Here is a 17,286-nt window from a genome sequence, read left to right on the forward strand (position 1 = left end):
AATCATATGACACCGTCTTAACAAAATCATTTGTTATTTCAATCAACATTTTATCAATAAAAATTAACAACCCAAAATTTTAAAGTGTAGCTGAAAGAAAAGTTTAGCCCAATCAACTCAAAAATTTAGTCCAACTAGAATAGAAAAATAAATGTGACTGATCACAAATTGTAGTACCACGTTTAGTAAAAACAACAATAATAAAATTTCAAAAATTGACAAAACTAAATGAAACAAAAAGCAAAAAATAAAAAACAAACAATGAGTAACTTCAAATGCCTGACATACACCGAGGGACAACACAAAAGCAACTACAGGTCTACATTGATGTTACCCCGCGTGAAACGATTTACACTCCAACACGTCTTCACTCTTTCTTTATTCAAATTTCAAATTCACAATTGTGTGACCTTCTTAAATGTCTGGAATGACGCAGACTGGAACGGGACACGCTCTTTTTATTTAATGAAGGTTGGACTCTCCTTCTATAAACACACTTTCTTTATATCTACCAACAAACACAACAACAGTATTCTATCTCTCATACTTCACATTAAAAAAACACTTTTGGTACTTTCTTTCCTCTGGTCTTTCTCTCACTCTCAACAACACAATCAATACTCTAAAAATCACTCTTAATAAACAAACATACAAGAACCCAGTTTGAAGTCTATGAATGATGATGTACAAAATAATGAACTAGCAAAGCACCAGCAACTAAAGTTCAAGTAGAAGACGAGACAAGGTTTGGCTTGAAAAAGCAAGTGTTTCCTCCCTTACTCAAACGAAAATGGGTTTGGTTTGGGTTTGTTAAGTGAGAAAAATCTTTGAAGTTTAATTTTCCTTTGAAGTGAAAATATTTTGAAGTTGGGTGTCGTACCGAGTTTGTTTTAACTAGAAATTTGGCCTAAGGAAAAATAGTGAGTATCTTTACCGAGTTGCTCACCGGGTTTTGTACTACCGAGTTTCTCGTACTGAGTTTGTTCTAACTTGAAATTTAACCAAGCGAGTTTGTAACAAACTCGATAAACATACTTATAATAATAATAAACAAACGTGTCATATCAAGTGAAAATTTCGAATTATGATGTACAAAATTTTGACAAGTCAAATAATTTTGACAAGAGTACCTTTTGCTATATTAAACGATATCTAGTAACATAGTAAAAAAGCATCAAAGTTTATAAGTTTTACCTTAACGTCCATTAATTTGAATATATCAGCCGCTTAAATTCTTCTGTTTACATTTATATCTACAAGTTACTAGGGATGAGATAAAACCCGAAACCCGGACCCGACCGACCGACAGTCATATGGTCCGGGTCTCGGTCCACAAATATAGCAATTTTCAGGTTCGGCCGGGTCGGGCTCAAACCCGAAAAAAAATCCGGGTTGAACCGAAAAACCCGAACTTTATCTCTCTCTCTCTTCCTCATCATAATCTTCTTCTCCTTGATCTTTCTTTTTCTCCTCGCCCATAGATAAACAATAACTTTAAACAAAAATACATAAATAGGAGCTTATTCTCTTTCGTGTGTGGATGGGGCCGGGAGATTATAACTGATGCTAATGCTACTACATTATTGGTAATCGCCTTCTCTACATTTCTTGAATTGGTTTGTGTTTAATTAACGTGTGAAAAAATAGGGATTATTATTGGTCTAAAGGAATTCTGTTTGATTGATGTCTCATGACGAATATTCTTGAACAAGTAAACCGATCTTTTCATTCTAACAAAAAAGCTTAAGACTATTTGGAGCAAGGTTTTATGAAGAACCTTTTATAATGACATCGACAAGTGGCAATTCACTCAGGCTTCAATTTTTGTTGGAGCAAGGCTTTAGGAAAGCCCTTTTATGAGCCAGACTAGTGGTGCTTGTGTGAAGAGTGGAAACAAAAAGTCCTACGTGGGTGTGATGGAAATGGTAGCCAGCTATTACACTTTGACCAACTCATAAATTTGACCAATTACACTTTGACAACTCAATGGGATACAAGGACATGACAACCCTCATTGACAAGCACGTGATGACACACTTGTTAAAAAGATGCTTTTGTACGTTTATGACTCCAAGGAACGCTATGTTTCACTCGTCTCGTTCTGCACGTCCCATCTTCTTTCTCTCTCTAGAACGCCCTTTGGGGCAATGTACAGGGCTTTTCGGGGTTTCTTAGGGCGTTTTCAAGCAAAAAAGTGAAAAAAACACCTTGCTCTGTTCAGTCTAATCATGTTATGATAGCATGTTTTTTGTTTGATTATCTCTTATACGAGTATTTCTCTCACCTAATACGTGATTTATTCTTTGTTGGGCAGCCGAAATTAATTACGTTTTACTGCATGAAGATGGATGCATATTTAATGAAACTGCGGTTGAAGCAATGGCTTCCTCCAGGTTAGCACAATCTTATGTTTTGATAAATTGTTTCTTTATTCAATCGTATATCATAATATTCATAAGTTTCTAATCACCCAATATTTGCATCAATATCCACACTCTATCAGTTTTATTGATATATATATATAGGGTGGCATAAAAAATGAGAACCAACTTAAAATGAGAACAATTAAGAACACTTAAAAACTACATTTTGATGCATTAAAAGTCCATAAAACTAACATAGTACATCGTCAAAATAAAAAATTTAAGTGTTTAACAATACATTGATCCATCAAAATCGAAAAAGTCACATTTTTTGGTGGATGCATCGTTTTGAAGAATATGCATCCAAAATGGATGCACAAAACAAAAAACATGATTTTCTTGATTTTGACAGGCCAATGTGTTAAACATTTAAATAATGATAATTAGTTATGCACTATGTTAGTTTTATGGACTTTTAATGCATCAAAATGATGTTTTTTAAGTGTTCCCACTGTTCTTATTATAAGACTGTTCTCACCGCAGTGTTACCCTATATATATGTATATATATGCATATCTACCATTATAAATTTTTATAGTGAGATCTATTGTATACTTGAACGAGGACACCTTTGTATCCACCATTATAAAATGACTAAATTATATAGATAGTATATTCGAAATTATTCTTTTGATATAAACTTTTAAAGTTTTACTCGGATCATATCTAAACTTGTACTTTTTCACTCGGACCATACCCATGGCTATGACGGGTGCAATTTTCAAATGTTTGTAAAAATTTTATAGTAAATTACACGGATGATACTCGTGGGTATGGTCTAAGGAGAACTTTAAAAGTTTGTATCAATATAGTAAATTTATAACTTTTGAACACAAAGTTTTTATGCTTTTTAGGTGTCAAACAATTGGGTGAATTTCTAGAACGTGTTGATATTCTCCATTAGACTCGAAAATTTAGTTTAATTAATAATTATAATACAACTTAGTTACTATTTAAAAATCAATAAACAAATACAATGATCAAAATTAATAATTATTATAAGTATACTTACAGTTTCAACTAATTAATAGTACATTGTCTCTATGAAAAAAAAAGTACATCATTTTCAAGAAGTGTGACTTTAACCCTTTCTGTGACAATCTTATGTAATAATTTCTAATGCATTTTAGTTCATGTTTTTAAATTCGTAAATGATTTAAAACTATAGGTACAATATATTTTATAGTTAATTGATGGTAAGCTAACAAAATGAAAAAAAAGAAAGTTATGATTATGAACAAAAATTTGAAGAAGTATATTAAACTCTTGACTTTAACCCTTGTATATATTACTAGCTAATTGTACTCCATTTGTCCTAATGTTATCCGCTGGTCACTACCTTACCATTTTAGTTGACCTTTATTAATTTTAGTTTGTCCTAGAGTATTTACCTCCAACTAGAAATGGATAGAAGTAAATAGTTTATCATAATGACTTGTAGTTCAAATTAGTACAAAAAATGTAAGACAATCTTCTTAATAAAATGTATGTAAGGTGCATTAGTTGCATTTTTCTTAAAATTTGTGTTTCTGTTGTTATTTGAACAAGAATTTTCTTAAAATGTAATGTGTGAAGTTTTAGAAGTTAATTAATGCAATTCACCTTTGGAGAAGAAAAAAAAGCAGTTTATGATCTTGGTAAAAACAGATTAAGATTTTTTTATTAGTTTATGATCTTGTCGAATACAAATGATTCTCTTGAAAGCCCGGGAGATGTTTAATATTGTGTCAAAACTCCCTTTAAGAGGTAGAATCCTTGGCTTAGATGTCGGAAAGAAATACATAGGTGTGACTGTGTTGGATGAGGAGCATCGTTTGGCCTATCCTCTAAGGCAGAACTTTGCTGTTTAGGGTGCATGGAGTGGGTATAGGCACGGACCGGTACCGGGCCGGTACCGAATGGCACACCGCCCCGACCCCCCGGTACCGGTTGGGTGGGGAGCGGACTGGGCACCGTGATGCCGGTTTGGGTGCCGGAGTATTTGACCGTTACAAAAAAAAAAAAAAAAACATGGGGCCCCCTACTTTTTCTCTCTCTTTCTCTTTTCTTCCTCATTTTTTTTCTTCTTTTCTTTCTGCCGAACTACATCCTCCATTCTTTCTTCTTTATTTTTTTTTTTCAAACAATTCATCCATCTAAACCCTCAAAAATGAATAGGGGAAGAAACCAAAAGAACCCACTTACTCGAATCTACCCAAAAAACGTAGAAACGCGCCACCGCTAAACAATCGCGGTATTATGCCACCTCCTCCTTCGCAAAAAAATACGGCTGAAGATGTGTATAGGCCACAACGTGTTGAAGATTTCTTGAATAGTATGGATCCATTGTTTTTCGATTTTGTCCCGTCAAGTGTGCAACCGAATACCGGGTTTTCGGGTTTCGCGGGTGGTTCATCATCACACTTCGCGACTCAGCAGGTTCAAGATGAAGAAGAAAAAGAAGAAGAAAAAGAAGACGTGGAGGAGGAAGAGGTGTAAGCAATACCCGAGACCCAAGTCTCGGTTAAAGGTAAAATAGAGTGTCGAAATTGGGGGAAGGATGAAGAGGCGTGTTTGGCAAAAGCTTGGTTAAACGTTTCTGAGGATCCATACGTCGGAAACGCCCAAACGGCGGGTTCGTTTTGGAAGAAGGTGAAGTTTCAGTTGGACTCACATTTGAACCGTGAGTCGGGACGTACCCCAGAAATGTGTCGGTCGAAATGGAAGGATTTGAAGCATAAGGTGTCGGGTTTTTGTGGTATTTACAATATGAAGAAAAGTAAGATGTCGAGTGGCCAAAGTGACGAGGATGTGTTTAAGGCGGCCGTGTGATCGTTGTCGTTGGACCGATCAAAAATATAAACTAAATACCACTAATTAGTTAGGGTAAGTCGAATATCGTTCCACAGGGAATCACGGGAAAGTGTTAAACAAGTTTACAAAATTAATTAATCTAGGCATAAACTTAAAATCGATTGATTGATTGATTTAGTTAAAACTAAAAATGATTATTGACTTAACACAATAATTCAATTAAACAAAATAGACCATTCTCATGCTCCCAATTATGTTTTCAAATATGTAATCTAACTTATACTCATTGGAAATCACATAGACATGATTTGTTATAACGTTTGGATTGAATGAATTCAAGAACTAGATTAGTTGGTTATGATGATTCACGATAATGGAAACCGGGGAATTGACACAACTAGACTTCTAATTCATTGAAGTAAAACTACAAGTTCATGAGAGATTCTTTCAATAATCCATGATAAACAATAATTTGAAATCAAAAGATAGATGAATTTCATTCAAAGTCATAAACAAGTAATCATTCAAACAATCCAAAGAACATTAGATGTAAAAGACTAATAAGAATTAAACATCTAATCCAATATGAATATGAGAAAGATTGAACATAAATGGCTTACATAATTGTTCACATGAGAATGATCAAAAGAAAACCTAGCCTATCATCTTCATCATTGAATCTTCAATTTGAATTGTCATCTTCATGAATTGGTGATTTGATGATGATTTTGGGGTCTTCTCTATGTTAGGAACTGATATTGTGAGTGAGTATTATGAATGGTAACTTCCCAAGTCGTCAATTGAATTGTATATAACTGAAAGTTAATTAAAACCATAAAAATCGGGTTTCTGATCTGCAACTGGCGTAACCTACTACCCCCTGGGCGTAAGTTACGCCCCTTGAATTTTCAACTGGCGTAACCTACTGCCAAGTCTGGCGTAAGTTACGCCCTTTGTAATTTCAGAATTCCAGATTTTTGCTTCTTGGTTCCTTGACTCGTTTCTTGATTCAATTAGCTCCATTTCATCACCTAGTGCCTGAAACACTTAACAAACATAAGAGTACCCCTAATCGTCTATTAAGCTTCACAAAACAACTTGATTTTACATCTTAAAATTATGCATTCTAGGCGTTTATCACATTCCCCAACTTAACTCTTTTCGTCCCGAAAAGACATTCATCATGTGTCAAAGCTAATTTACAATCCTATAATACTTCCTATCATCAAAGAAACACCATATAAGAATTATATCAACTATACATACTTGTAAAACTCAATTTTCAAGCAACCTTCAAAGTACACTTGGGCAAAACTAAGCAATGCAAACCAAACTACATAACACAACCAACTCATGAGACTTACAACTATCAAAAGATTTACAACTAGTAAATAAAAATATATAAATGTACAATTAAACCTAATAAACCTCAAATTCGTCACAATACATGCATCACACTCTCACAATGTGCACTCCCCTCGGTTCATATTTGAGTGAATTAGCAAAAGATGTGCCAATATATATATGAATATGAAGCTCTCAATTCATTATTGCACACTAAAAGTCATAGGCTAGTACACAGATCGAATCAAGACCTCATAACTCAAACTATTACTTCGGTATTCATACAAGATTGATGGAATGAAACACAGTAATGATTCTCAATTGGCGATTTACTAGAATGATTTTGGAACAATTCACTTTTGGTTCTTTTGGATCAACTTACATGGATAATTGACTTGAATTTGACTTTTAACCATATACTTTGATTTTTCAACCGGATATTTCAATTTGACTTCAATTTGTTCTTTCTTTCGATTCATTATCATAAACAACACAACTTTAAACTATTAACAGATTTTATGACGAGGTGAAGTGAACTATGGAGTGATTTGTATGATTGTTTTATGATTTTAAGCACATAATTCAAGCTAGAGGTCTCGACACGGTAAGTATACTAGTTCTAACCTAATGTACAATAATGATTCACACAATATGATGATCACGAAAAATAATGCTACGCTAACAATCTAAATCAATCGTCGACAAGGCGTTTTTCTCTCATGAAATTGAAGGATATAACGGATAAATAAGTATGATGCATGCATTATAACTCACAATTGGCATATTACCTTCAATTGTACATTTCTATGTTTTTACTTGCTAGCAACTCTATCAAGCGGCTTATAAATCAATCATGTCATGCAATCTAGCCTATACTACCTAGCTCCACTTACATATACTCATCTAATTACAAGAAAATCTCATTTTACAAATATGTATAACTAATATAACTCGAACATTTTGTCTCTTTGATTCAATTCCATAATACAAGAAAGTAAATTAACAATAAATTAACAAGAAATTTGAAATCTACCTATGAATTGAAAATGCAAAAACACAAAAAACAAATAAATAAATAATCACATAATCACACAAGAAATAACAAAAGTAAAAATGAAAAGAAGGTACCGATCACTGTCGTGGACCTCGTGATCCAAAAATCGATTCCATCAAACCCCGATAGAGAGATTGGGCTTCAAATGGATCCGAAGCTGCTGGTGATGCATCCGAAGTATCCTCGACCCGACCGACACAAGAATGTCGGGGAAACCATTCAGAATCATAACTTTGAGGATATGCTGGATGAGCTGCAGGATTAAACGGCTGTGTATAATCGTATGGTGGGGGAGTTTCTACATAATCAAGACCTGCAATGTGGTCCTGATGATGGCGGACCTGCTCATAATAATCGAACTGTTGTCTTCTATGTTGTTCATGAGCATACGCCATAGCTAATTCATAACTCCGCCTCTGTACACCACTCTGAGCAGTAATATCCCACATACTCCTCTCATAGGAGGTCCACTGATCATACTCCTGAGGCCTATCATAACCAAAACTCGGCCCTGTACCTCCTACCCCAGCTCCCAGCAAACCATCTCTTCTTCCTTGAACACCTTCTTGAGGCCTACTTGATTCACCCCTTTGACTAGCACCCATTGATTCCACCAGTGCTATTGCCTCTTCCCGAGTAACCCCCTGCTTAGGGGCTACCAAGTACCCACCCACCTTCAAATCCTTAAGGAGTCTAAACTGTGGATGATCTTGAAACTCCCATTCATTCCCTTTCAACAATCTCTTCCTTGTATAAGGAGTACCATCCAAAAACTGTAAATTAGTATCCTTTGGGACTACCTTATTGATTTGAAGTAGGCGAGAAATAAGTTTTGGGTGAGGGATGACAAGCTTGTTCCTCTTGTTCCTTGCCTCCCAAATATTAAACATCATAATCTGTCTAAGTGATAAGGCTAGGTTCCCCGTTACCAAGGCATATAAAACAATAACATCCTGATGCCTAACCATACTTTTATCACTGGTTCTGGGGCAAACATTCCAAAGTAACATTGACATTATCAACCGGGGCAGTGGTTTCAACAAAGAACGCTCCAACCTAAATGTTGTGCTCAAACTGTCTCTTCTAACATCAAAAATCTCAGAAAGCATATCAATCCAATTAGGTGGTGTTTCCGCCCCTGCCAAATATTTCTCATCTACATAATCACAAGCCCTTCCCGACGTAGCACCCGTGTCAAATTTTGCTATTTTATCTAAAGTAGCAAAAGACATTATCACTTTCTTTCCATTTACCGTGCCTACTAACTTAGAAGACACAGGAGGGTTACTACCATGAATTAATTCTAAGGTACTTAACCAATCCATAATACCATTTAAGTACACCTCAGAATTATCATTATTAGTCCAAACCAAGGCTTGTTTCCACCCCATTTGCTCAAAGGCCTCAATCATCCCAAATCCCCGAAATTCTGACAAATCAAGTGGCCTTTCCCCCAACAATTGATCCTCAAGATGTCTAGCCTCCCCCATTTTTTCTTTAAACAAAATTGGTTGCCATTCAAGAGGTAATGTAAATAAGGGGATACCTTGACGCCATTCCGGTTTATCCACTTCAACTTCCATTTCATCACTTCTCTGCTGTGAGTTTTCTTCTTCTGATGATGATGATGATGATTCTTGAATAACCACTTGCCTTCTCTTCTTCTTTTGTTGACTAGAAGAAGTGTCACCTTTCTTGCTTAAATTCTTGACCATCTTTCCTGCCTTTTTTAGAGCATCCATGTCAACAACTAACACAAAGTAACAACTTTAGCAAAGGTTAGTGAATTAAACAAAAATTAAGAAGAAATTTCAAAAAAATTCGAAATTAAACTCACATGAATCTTGAAAATTAGGCTGAAATTAAACAAATAAAGATAGGGGTTTTGTAGCCCTCGAAAAGTTATGCAATTTAGCCTAAAGAATTGTTAGAATTGATGAAGAATTGAAGAAGTAATTAGAGATTGAAGGTTAGGGTTTTGTGGAAAATAATTGGGGAAGAAAGAATTGAGAGATAAAGATATGTTCAGATATATGTGTGTGAAAAGAAAAAGAATTCTGGTTGTGATTGTAATTAAAAAGTTTTAAAATTTTCTGGATTTAAAAAAAAATTCGACCTTCTGTTACCGTAATTTACGCCAGGCAGGGGCGTAACCTACGCCGGTTGTCTTTTCTGTTGCCGTAACCTACGCTGGGAAGGGCCGTAACTTACGCCAGTAGTATTCAGACATAAGTCTCAGTTATACTTACCGTACCCTACGCCCTATGTAGGCGTAACCTACGCCTGATCAAAACACTTACCGTAACTTACGCCAGAAAGGGGCGTAACTTACGCCTATCTGGAAATAGTCATTTTGGCGTCTTCGGAGGCGTAAACAGAGGATTTTTGGCGTAAACTAAAATAGCCACTTCCAGGGCACCGTAACCTACGCCAAGTCTGGCGTAGCTACGCTAAATTGAAATTTTGCAAATCCTTTGTACCGTAAGTTACGCCAGTTAGGCCGTAGCTTACGCCCTTATGAATATCTTTTTTTTTTTTTTTTTTTTTTTTTTTTTTTTTTTTTTTTAACTACAGCCACATTGATTGCAATTGGTTATAAAAATAGAATCCCTTCCCTAACTTAAAGGCACATTGTCCTCAATGCACGCCCGAAATTAGAGATGAGTTACTCAACTACGTAACTTGCAAAACGTTTTCCTTTTTCACCCAAACTGACCTTCCCCAACTTAATTCTCAAACATAAGTGCTGGGAATTAAGTTTTCATGTGTGATTATGCTACAAAACACTCAAACAAATAAATAAAAATGCAAACAAGCTAACTTACCGAAAATGAGGCTAGAAAACAAACAAACAACGGGTTGCCTCCCGTTTAGCGCTAAGTTTATTGTCCTCAGCCCGACATTACCTCAATTTGATTCATGCAAGATCATAAGATGGTGGACTTGAGATGAAGTTCACCATTTCCTTTGTAGAGCCATTAATGTCACTTGCATCCAAATAAGGCTTCAAACGGTGCCCATTGACTATTTGCTTCACTCCATCCTTTGGATCCTCAATTTCAATTTCACCAAACTTTCCGACTCTTGTAATAACATATGGACCCATCCACTTGCTCTTGAGTTTTCCCGGAAAGAATTTGAGCCTTGAATTGTAAAGCCACACCTTTTGGCCAACTTCGAACACCTTTTTCTTTAATTTGGCATCATGAACCGCTTTCATCTTGTCTTTGTATGTTGATGCGCATTCATATGCTTCATTTCTCAGTTCTTCCAATTCGCACAATTGCAACTTTCTTTCCTTACCTGCACTCTCAAAATCCATGTTAACGGCCTTAACGGCCCAAAAAGCCCTATGTGCAAGCTCAAGTGGAAGATGACAACCCTTCCCATAAACCAACCGATATGGTGTAGTGCCAATAGGTGTTTTAAAAGCGGTTCGATAAGCCCATAAAGCATCATTCAATTTTGTTGACCAATCCTTTCTATCGGGCCTAACCGTCTTTTGCAAAATTTCTTTAATTTGCCTATTGGAAACCTCAACTTGACCACTCGTTTGTGGGTGGTAAGGAGTAGCAATTCGGTGGTTCACGCCATACCGTTTGAGAAGTTTGCCAAACTGAAAATTTTTAAAATGAGATCCCCCATCACTTATGATCACACGAGGAATTCCAAATCTTGAGAAAATGTTACTTTGAACAAACTTGCAAACAACGGTATGGTCATTGGTTTTAGTGGCAATGGCTTCCACCCATTTTGAAACATAATCTACGGCTACTAAAATGTAGTAATTACCAAAGGAATTAGGGAATGGACCCATGAAATCAATGCCCCAAACATCAAAAATATTAACAACTAAAATAGGTTGCATGGGCATTTCGTTTCTTTTGGTAATACTACCTAGTTGTTGACACCTAACACACTTTTTAACAAATTCAGCGGCATCTTTAAAGATACTAGGCCAAAACAAACCACACATAAGAACCTTATGACCTGTCTTTTGGCCGCTGAAGTGACCTCCACATGCAAATGAGTGTGCATGAGTCAAAACCTCTTGAATTTCTTCTTCCGGAACACATCTTCTCACCAATTGATCCGGGCCCACTTTAAACAAATCCGGCTCATCCCAAATGTATTGCTTTGCTTGTGCCAAGAATTGTTGTTTCTTTCTCTTAGGCCAATGTTCTGGTATCTTACCTGCAGACAAGAAATTCACAAAATTTGCATACCAAGGAACAATAGAAATGGTTAGTAAATGTTCATCCGGAAACGTTTCATTGATCTCCTTGGTTGATCCATCATCCATTGATTGAATCCTTGACAAGTGGTCCGCTACCACGTTCTCACTTCCTTTCTTGTCTCGAATCTCCAAATCAAACTCTTGTAGTAGCAACACCCACCGAATTAGCCTTGGTTTTGCATCCTTTTTCTCCATCAAATGCTTCACCGCGCTATGATCTGTGTACACTATCACTTTGCTACCACAAATGTAAGAACGAAACTTGTCAAGTGCATAAACAACAGCAAGCAATTCTTTTTCGGTGGTTGTATAATTCAATTGGGCATCCGATAAAGTTTTGCTTGCATAATAAATCACAACGGGTTTCTTGTCTACCCGTTGCCCCAAAACAGCCCCGATTGCAAAATCACTTGCATCACACATAATTTCAAATGGCATGGACCAATTTGGTGATTGCAAAATGGGGGCTTCAACCAATTTCTCTTTCAAGGTTTCGAAAGCTTTTAAACACTCTTCATCAAAAACAAAAGGTACATCTTTTAGTAACAAATTACACAAAGGTTTTGTTATGACACTAAATCCTTTGATGAACCTTCTATAAAACCCGCGTGTCCAAGAAAAGAACGGACACCCTTAACATTGGTTGGAGGGGGTAAAGTAGAAATCACTTTGATTTTGGCCCGGTCAACTTCCATGCCTTTATTTGAAATTACATGACCCAAAACCGTCCCCTCTTGAACCATGAAGTGGCTCTTTTCCCAACTTAAAACCAAATTTGTCTCAACACATCTTTTCAAAACTTTGGTAAGCTCATCAAGACAATTATCAAAGGTTTGACCAAAAATTGAAAAATCATCCATAAAGATTTCTAGTGATTCACCGACCATATCTGAAAAGATACTCATCATACACCTTTGAAAGGTGGCTGGAGCATTACACAAACCGAATGGCATTCGCCTAAAGGCAAAAGTCCCATAGGGGCATGTGAATGTGGTCTTGTGTTGGTCATCGGGATGGATAGCAATTTGATTATAACCTGAATACCATCTAGAAAACAATAAAACTTCTGACCTGCAAGTTTTTCAATGATTTGATCAATGAATGGTAATGGGAAATGATCTTTTGAAGTAGCGGTATTCAATTTCCTGTAATCAATGCACACCCTCCACCCGGTGATGGGTCGGGTAGCAATTTGCTCACCACTATCTCCTTTCACCACTTGAATTCCGGCTTTCTTAGGTACCGTTTGTGTTGGACTCACCCATGTACTATCCGAAATTGGGTAAACAATTCCAGCATCCAACCATTTTAGCACCTCCTTCTTCACAACTTCACGCATATGAGGATTCAACCTTCTTTGAGCATCACGTGAAGGTTTTGCTTCAGAATCGGTGATTATCTTATGCATCACAATTGATGGACTAATACCTTTTAAGTCGGCAATTGTCCACCCAATGGCCGCCTTGTTTTCCTTGAGCACTTTTAGCAATGCCTTTTCTTGCACTTCTTCCAAATTGATGCAATAATCACCGGTAAAGTTTGTTCTTCTCCCAAAAATGCATACTTCAAATGAGATGGGAGCTCTTTCAACTCAACTTGTGGTGGACTTTCAATGGAAGGCTTGAGATGAGTATCAATATGATCCGGTAGACTTTCCACCAAGTGAGTCCATGGTGGTCTACCTTCTTGAATTGCCATGATCTCCCAATCTTTCTCTTCCTTTCAATGTTTCACTATGCTCCACAATTAACCTGTCAACTAAAGCACAAGACTCCCGTGTGTCCTCCTCATTTTCATGAGAAATACACTCATCAATGACGTCCGCCATAAAGCATTCGTCACTAACTACGGGGTTAGGAACACTAGCAAAACATTCAATCTAATCTTACGGTTGCCAAAGGTCATTTCAACCGTACCCCTTCTACAATCAATTAATGCATTAGCGGTGGCCAAAAAGGGTCTACCCAAAATAACGGTGGGTTGCCTAACATTACCGCTTGGTGCAAAATCAAGTACCAAAAGTCTACGGGGTAGTAAAAATCCTCCACTTTAACTATGACATCTTGGACAATTCCCCTAGGGAGTTTGAGTGACAAATCAGCCATCACCAAGGTGGTGTCGACTTTTTCCAATGGTCCAAAGTCATATTGGTCATACAAAATACCCGGTAGGATACTCACACCCGCCCCAATATCCAAAAGTGACCTTTTCATCTTAAAATCACCAACTTGAATTGTAATCAAAGGTGCTCCTGGATCTTGGAGTTTGGGTGGGAGTATGCCCATCACAACGGCACTAACTTCCTCATTTAAAACAATTTCTTTGGAAGCTTATGCTGCCGTTTTTGGGTACACAAGTCCTTGAGGTATTTAGCATAAGCCGGAACTTGTTTGATTATGTCAATAAGAGGTATATTGATTTTCACTTGTTTAAAATTTCCCACATTTCTTCCTCATGGGGACCTCTTTTCTTAAGTGTAGGCCTAAGTTTTGGATCAATCAAAGCCAAAGGGAAAGGAATGGTATTACCCTCCATATCCTTACCTTGTTTTTCAGAAAATTTTTCACTAGACCTATTGTTTTTTACCTCTTTAAAAGACACTTTTTTACTTGGTTTAGGCAAAACAAATTCCGGTTCATGCTCACTATCTTGGTCATCATCAACTTCCTCCACCACACCATCTACCAGTGATGATGAAGGTTCAACTTTATTATCATAAATCCTACCACTACGAAGAGTACTTACATTATTTATCTCCACATTCTTGATATTCTTTGAGCCGCTACTTTGGTGTTGTGGATTGATCTTTGTGTCACTTGGTAGCTTCCCCGGATCCTTTCTCAACGCAGCCACATCTTCCGCCAATTGACCAACTTGCTTTTGCAAACTTTCAACCGTTTTGTCCCGAATCTCATTTTTCGATCCATTTCCTTCAAGTACTCCATAATCTCCCCGGTTGATACCTCATTACCTCCCGAATTCCCACCTTGGTTATTACCTTGTTGATAGTTCCTTGGATAGCCTCTATTGAACCCTTGATTTTGGCCACCTTGATAATTTCCTTGGTTGTAATTTCGGTTTTGGAACGGTTGAGATGGTGCTCCACTGGTTTGGTTGTTTCCTTGAAAGTTCGGGTTGAGTTGGTTTGATGAATTCCCATATCTAAGATTGGGATGGTTTCTCATTCCCGGATGATAAATGTTGAGTTCATGTCAAATGGCCTCTTTTCTCCAAACACTTGATTCACCTCTTCAACTTCTTCCGGGAGTAATGGACATTGCAAAGCCGTATGCCCAAGCTCATCACAACTCTCACAAATCGGGTATTCTTGAGAAACTTGAGCAACACCCCTATTTTCAGCTTTCCCCAACTTAGCAAACTTTCGCTCCAATGCCTCAATTCGATCTTTTGTTGCTTGATCACTTGTTGATGATAATGAAGCAATTGGATGCCTTGCCCTCCTATTTGATTGAGCTTGTCTCTTTGAATTCACACTCATCTTCTCCAAGAATTCCCAATCAACATCTTCGGGATTTGTCAAGAAAGTACCATTGCTAATAGAATTCACATCTCTTTTCTCTTCGGTAACAAACCATCATAGAAAGCCGTGATCAACTCCATTTAGCAATCCCATGGTGTGGACAAGTTCTCAACAACTCATTAAATCTTAAATGACTCATGAAATGTTTCACCCGATTGTTGTTGAAAGGTTCTAATGGAGGTTCTTGCGTCACTAGTCTTTTGCATTGTATATACTCATCCAAGAATTGTTGTTGCATTTCAGCCCATGTAAAGATACTACCCGACGGCAAAGCTAAGAACCATTGCTTCGCTTATCCTTCAAAGTGAACTGAAAAAAACTAGTTTAATCTCATCCGGTGAGAATCCTTGACCTCCAATGGTACACAAATAGCCTCAAACTGACAAATGCAAATAAGGCTCCTCCGTTGCTTTTCCATAGAAACTCGGTAATATACTCAAACATTGAGGTCTTACCTCAAACGCTCTACCCCTCAACACCGGTGGTACTATAGGTGAAGCATTAACGGTGATGGTGGGTCGAAAATGACTATCAACTCCTTGTGGTGGAGGTTGATAGTTCATGTTTGGAGCAGCTCGATTACGTGGTGGGAATTGGGTAGTTTCCATGACGGTTGTGGTTTGGTGGTCCTTGAGGAAATCTTTGGTTAATTGGAGGTTGGTTAAATTGCGGGTATTGGCGGTTTGGTGGTTGAACATAATCCTCCCCATCATTCCATTCATACCCATCCGAATGGTCATCAACCTCCTATCATCCCAATTAGCAACTCGATCATACACATCCTCCGTATACCGTGATCTATCTCCAACATAGGTTGGTGTTCCAAATCGGTGAGGAGTTGTAAAACCACTCCTCTCGGATCGGGGTGGTTGTTGATATTGGTTGATGTTGGTAGTTTGGTTCAAAGTTGGGTTCATGTTGAATTCCGGCGGGTTGGGTCTTTGGTGGAATGTTTCTTTGTGAATTACCGGGGTCACTCATAGTTGCACGGTGAAGTATTCGGTTTCTCTAGCTGTTTTCTCATTTCCGGATCAAACAACAATGGTGACTTCTTCTTTGAATACCTCGTATGCATATACAAAAAAACCTGTAGCCTACATACAATGAACACACCTAGCGTAAAACTGAAATACAAGAATAAAAGGAAATAAACAAACTAACAACTAAAACTAGACTACTCTTTTGGATTTTTTTTTTTTTTTTTTTTATTTAACAAATTACAAACAAACTTTAACACTTTGCACACCGATTCCCGGCAGCGGCGCCAAAATTTGATCGATGTCGTTGGACCGATCAAAAATATAAACTAAATACCACTAATTAGTTAGGGTAAGTCGAATATCGTTCCACAGGGAATCACGGGAAAGTGTTAAACAAGTTTACAAAATAATTAATCTAGGCAAACTTAAAATCGATTGATTGATTGATTTAGTTAAAACTAAAATGTATTGACTTAACACAATAATTCAATTAAACAAAATAGACCATTCTCATGCTCCCAATTATGTTTTCAAATATGTAATCTAACTTATACATTGGAAATCACATAGACATGATTTGTTATAACGTTGGATTGAATGAATTCAAGAACTAGATTAGTTGGTATGATGATTCACGATAATGGAAACCGGGGAATTGACACAACTAGACTTCTAATTCATTGAAGTAAAACTACAGTTCATGAGAGATTCTTTCAATAATCCATGATAAACAATAATTTGAAATCAAAAGATAGATGAATTTCATTCAAAGTCATAAACAAGTAATCATTCAAACAATCCAAAGAACATTAGATGTAAAAGACTAATAAGAATTAAACATCTAATCCAATATGAATATGAGAAAGATGAACATAAATGGCTTACATAATTGTTCACATGAGAATGATCAAAAA

The 17,286-nt window shown here is 36.9% G+C and overlaps 1 long non-coding RNA gene across 1 annotated transcript in view; it reads left to right on the plus strand.

Annotated features, from left to right (window-relative positions):
* The first annotated feature begins 511 nt into the window (after positions 1–511).
* Positions 512–17,286, plus strand: part of LOC122599059 — a 28,896-nt gene continuing 12,121 nt past the window's right edge. The window contains exons 1-2 of the long non-coding RNA XR_006323854.1: positions 512–745; positions 2,315–2,393. This is a non-coding gene — a long non-coding RNA (uncharacterized LOC122599059). The remainder of the gene's footprint in view (positions 746–2,314; positions 2,394–17,286) is intronic.

The sequence above is a fragment of the Erigeron canadensis genome, chromosome 5 (genome assembly GCF_010389155.1).
Source record: "Erigeron canadensis isolate Cc75 chromosome 5, C_canadensis_v1, whole genome shotgun sequence".
Taxonomy (NCBI): domain Eukaryota; kingdom Viridiplantae; phylum Streptophyta; class Magnoliopsida; order Asterales; family Asteraceae; genus Erigeron; species Erigeron canadensis.